The sequence below is a fragment of the Trichosurus vulpecula genome, chromosome 5, assembly GCF_011100635.1.
Source record: "Trichosurus vulpecula isolate mTriVul1 chromosome 5, mTriVul1.pri, whole genome shotgun sequence".
NCBI classification, from domain to species: Eukaryota; Metazoa; Chordata; class Mammalia; order Diprotodontia; family Phalangeridae; genus Trichosurus; species Trichosurus vulpecula.
In genome coordinates, this window is record NC_050577.1 from 308,807,219 (window position 1) to 308,812,735 (window position 5,517).

A 5,517-nucleotide genomic window follows, 5' to 3' on the forward strand; every position below is an offset into this window, starting at 1 on the left:
ACATCCCCTGTGTCTCAGAGCTACCTCCACCTGCCTGGGTCACAGAATCATAGGTTCATAGGTTGAAAGCTAGAAGGGGCCTTTAGTTATTTTTCATAGATGAATCTACCTCCTCCAAGATAGATTCCTTTGGAGACTTTACAAGTGGTGCCTGTGGGTATTTACAGTAACATGTGGCCTAGCCTAGGACCCCCACAGTGGCAGTGAAGCCCACTGCTCTCTATTAAGGGCTTAGCTTCAATTTAAGCTAGTCAGGACTTCACAGGATAGCTGAAGGCCAGAATCGGGAGATCCTTAGAAATGGCCTAATCTGTAGGACTTCCCATTTTTTCTGAGGATGAGGTTGAGGCTTATGGAGGGATAGTGACTTGGCCAAGGTCATAGGGAAGTGATGGAGTTGGAATTTGAACTTGGGGCCACTATCCCAGACTTCTGTTATGATGGATGACTTCTTCTTCTTCCTTCTCTCTCTCTCTCTCTCTCTCTCTCACACACACACACACACACACACACACACACACACACACACACACACACACACACACGCACACACACAGAATCATAGCAAATGAAGAAAAAGCCATGAGCAAGACATTTGCCTTTTGGTGGTGAAATGTTGGCTCTGGAGCCTTGGCACGAACAATTCCAGGGAAGTGGTGCCCCCCTCCCATTCTGTAACCGCTATGCACTTAGCAGAAATGTTTGCCAGGTGATTGGAGTTTCTTAAATTCAGAATTCCTTTGGAGTATATTTAAGAAAGATATTTACATTTAGATCAGTCTTTTATAATTACATTTTAAATTATAATAAAATAATTAGGCTGTAGCTGAGATTTTTTTCCATACGTTTTTATGGTAACCAAAGTGATTCTAAATCGCAATTTGTGTAGGGGACTCACCTACAGATGTGTGTAGCGTGCACTCTGCACGGTACATACATGACCAGCATTTGGGAGCAGTGGGGAAGAGACAGAGGAATTAGGATTGTTTGGGGATCAAATGTTTCCCTTAATTTAACCGACAGAGGCCTCGCCAACAAGAATCCAGTCTGGCTTGTAATTATTCCAGCTATGAGACTGTATTTGTATCAGGAAGCCAATGGAACGGACCTTTTTCCATTGTTATCTTGAGACTTTTTGGAAAGGGAGCCTTCCTTTGCTGCAAGTCTGGGGAGCAGTGGAAAGCCTGATCTTAGAAAGAGGCCAGGCTGGCCTGGCCTCCATCTGCCGGGCTCCTGGGTGCTCCATGGCCGCAGGCAGGGCTCGTACTCTAAGCCCCCCCACATCCCCCCGACCTGGGCCATTCCATGTTCTCTGTTCTCAGGCCCCTCCCCCCAGCTTTGCCATTTTCTAACTAACCTAAGGTCTGCACCCCCTGTCCTCTGCCATCTTCTGTTCTAAGGCGTCTCCCAGCTCTGCCAACCTCAGAGTCTGTGCCGATCATTCCAGGAGAAACCTAGCTCAGACACTTGCTTTGGGACTCTCACAGTAGTGAGCTTTAGCTGGGGCTGGGGGCCCATGCTTCCCATGGTGAGGGTGGGGCTGGAGGAGAATCCCTGCCCGTAGGATGGCTCTTGTCTTTCATGCCCATTTCCAGTCACCTCAGACCCTTCAGAGATGCTGAAAATAAAATGTCCGAAGGCTGTGAACGCTATGCTCAGGGGCTCCCCTCGGCCATGGCACACATACCTCTGTCCGGAGGCTCTGAACACTGTGCTCAGCGGCTCCCCTTGGTCCATGGCACACACATCTCTGTCCAAGGGCAGTGAGCACTGTACTTACGGGCTCCCCTTAGCCCATGGCACACACACTCTGTCCAGGGGCAGTGAACACTATGCTCAGGGTCTCCCCTGGGCCATGGCACACACACCTCTGTCTGAGGGCAGTGAGCGCTGTACTCAGGGGCTCCCCTTGGCCATGGTACACACACCTCTGTCCGGAGGCTCTGAACACTGTGCTCAGCGGCTCCCCTTGGTCCATGGCACACACATCTCTGTCGGAGGGCAGTGAGAGCTGTATGCGGGGGCTCCCCTCGGCTGTGGCACACACACCTCTGTCCAGAGGCTCTGAATGTTGTGCTCAGGGGCTCCCCTGGGCCATGGCACACATACCTCTGTCCAGAGGCAGTGAATGCTGTACTTAGGGGCTCCCCTCGGCCTATGGCACACACACTTCTGTCCAGAGGCTCTGAATGCTGTGCTCAGGGGCTTCACTCACTCCGTGGCACAGACTCTGTCCCAGGGCGGTGAACGCTGTGCTCAGGGGCTCCCCTTGGCCCATGGCACACACACCTCTGTCCAGGGGCAGTGAACACTATGCTCAGGGTCTCCCCTGGGCCATGGCACACACACCTCTGTCTGAGGGCAGTGAGCACTGTACTCAGGGGCTCCCCTCAGCCATGGCAAACACACCTCTGTCCGGAGGCTCTGAACACTGTGCTCAGCGGCTCCCCTCGGCCCATGGCACACACATCTCTGTTGGAGGGCAGTGAGAGCTGTACGCGGGGGCTCCCCTTGGCTGTGGCACACACACCTCTGTCCAGAGGCTCTGAATGTTGTGCTCAGGGGCTCCCCTGGGCCATGGCAGCCACACTCTGTCCGGAGGCAGTGAATGCTGTACTTAGGGGCTCCCCTTGGCCCATGGCACACACATCTCTGTCCAAGGGCAGTGAGCGCTGTGCTCAGGGGCTTCCCTGAGCCGTGGCACACACCTCTGTCCGGAGGCTCTGACCGCTGCGCTCAGGGACTCCTCTTGGCCATGGCACACACCCGGCTGCTCACCTTCACAGCCCCACTCTTTGCCCTGATGGCACATTTAGGAGGCTGGTCCTTACCCATTCTGTGGCTCTCTTGCAGCTGGCTGAGAATGCGAGGGACTGAATTGATCGTCAGCCTGATGGGCATGGTGGACATTTCCCCAGATGGTCCTTCATCAGACATGTGGCTTCCTCCCTGGATTTTCTGGCCATCAGGTGTGTAGTGTGAGTCAGCTGTCAATGGACTTCAAGCATGAGGAAGGCCCCTGGAAAGAGAGCTTAAGGTTGGTCTTCTTGTCCTACTGCCGTCATTTGGAGTGTTCTGTGATCTTTGGGTGGGGGGTTTGAGCAGATACAAAGAAACTTGTAGACTCGGTGGGCCCCACGGGTCAGAGGATCTAGTCCAGCATCATGTATCAAGGCTCTATGCTTTTGTCCAGCTCTGCATGGAAATGGAAGCTGGTCTGTGGCCCCAAAGCTGTGGCTTTGAACTCAGGAGTGCCAGGAAGCACAGGAGGCTTGTGGGGCCTGGCAGGTTTAGTATAGCTACTCAACCCCTCTTCTCTGCCCAGTCCCAGAGCCTTCAGCCTGGACTTGGGGAGGGGGAGCCTGAAGGTCATCTAGTCCATTCCTCAGCCTCCAAGCAGGACTTTCCTCTTGAATGGAAAGAGGAGATTCCAAAGGCTTCCTGGCTGACACAGTTCAGGGCCTCCAATCTCTTCTCTGTTGGCTGGCCATTGGTTAGACTGAGAAATGAACCAAAGTTGAGGTGCCCAAAACCCACAGCAGCCCCGAGCAGAGCCCTGCAAACACACCCAAGTGGTCATCCCTCCACATCATCTTGACGACCCGAAGAGGCTGTCTGGGGGAAGGCAAAGCTTGGCTTTTGCTTCCTTGTAAATGACGAGGCAACTTTGTCCTTCAAAGCTCTTAAAGGATGAGTTTGGGGAGTTGTAGCCTAGTTAGAATGAGGGGTGAGGTATGGGGCTGTGCTGGTTCTCACTTCAGCTCCATCTGCCCCGCTCTTGGCTCTGCTCCTCACTGCCCTCCCTCTCACCCGAATGCACTGCTCAGATTCAGGGAGTTTTTCCTTGTTCTGGCAGATGACAGGCCTTGTGTTGTGGGAAGCTAGAGAGGTTGGGGTCCAGAGGTGCCTCCTAAAATCCTTGAAGCTTAGATGGTATAAGCCTCTTGAAATGGCTGCTTTCGGTTTCTCCTCTTTTTGCCACACACGTCTGGGATGCATGGTGTCAGCTGGGTGCATGTAGTGAGTGGGCAGGAGGGGGAATTGCAGGTACCCCTGGGTCCCAAGTACCCTCATCAGGCAGATGTGTGGAGAGTGGAACTCTGGGATGCAGAGGGCCAGGGGCCTGACGGAAATGAGCCCCCTTCGTTCCATCCGGGTTTCTGGCTGCCAGGGAGTTCTAAAATTCCAGCCCAAGAGTAGATGGCCAGGACAGGCCTCCTGAGGTCCACACACTTCCTGCAGTGTGGACACTTGGGCTTTGTCTCTGCTTTTGCATTGAATGACATTGGGAGATGACTTCTCTCAGGTGACCATGGCCTTGGGCCCTGAGGCCCTCAAGCCCTTTCTACCCTTCCATCTTTTGGTGCTGTCCTCTGAGGCAGGGAGGCAGCCACCTAATGGTCTGTTTTTTGGGGATCTTGGTACAGGCTTTTATTTTCCTTCCTCTGTTAGGCCCAGGGGGTCCTGTCTGTTGTTGATTGGAGGGCCTGGGCTTTGAGGACATGGGTGGAGAGTGGGGGGGGGGGAATGAGACACTTCTCCTGTGTCCTGACCTAGGAATGAGTGAGCAGCCAGGCACATGTGGCATATGCCCTCCCCCTGGCATCTGTTTGCCTGGTGCTCGAGGCCAGGCCTGATGCTGGCATGGTGGATGCTGGTCCTTGGGGCTGTCTCTCCAGTGGGGTGGGCTCCCAGGAACAGACCTCCTCAGTCTCAGCTGCCCTTCAGAGCTTGGTTCTCATTGGGGCAAACACCCGGGCAGCATCATTCACATAGAGACTTGAAGGGCTCTCAGACTATAAAGCCTTCTGTGTGAGTGCAGCCCCGCCGCGCCCCCCCCCATGTGTCTGAGGCTCCCCTCATCGTGCCTGGGCCCACATCCTTCGGGGACTGCCACTGTTTGTTCAGGAGTGCAATTAATCTTGTGTCCTGATTGCTGGGACTGACGAATTTTGGCTTCTCCGGCACCCGAGACAAAACCTGGGGGGGCTGGATGGACAGAGCCACCCTAGCTAGCTCCATGGCAATGGGGGCTCCCGGGCCAGGAGAAGCTGGAGGGAGGGCAGCTCAAGCGGCCACATTTCTGACCTCTCTGGATAGGCAGGCCTGGTGCCGATCTCCAGGTAGTCTGGGTGCTTTGGTGACAAAAGTTCTGTAGGAACCATTTAGGAGGTGCTGAGGGTGGTGGTCTGTGTTGTGGGGTGTGTGTGTGTGTGTGTGTGTGTGTGTGTGTGTGTGTGTGTGTGTGTTTGCGCTGCGCATGCGTGTGCGCACACTTTGCCTCAGCCCTTCTGTTCTATGAGCCCAACACCCATGGCATCTTTCAAAATTCTTGGTGGGCGGGGCTGAGCCAGCCAGCCCCATGCTTACGTGGGGGCCTGTGCAGCCAGTTCAGACGAAAGGAGGAGACAAAAGTGGTGTTCTTCCCATGCGCAGGGCTGGGTGGTGTTCATTTAGCCCGCCTTGGACTCGTGTGCGAACCTGTCGCCCTGGGCTCCTGAGCCAGGTGGAGCCACT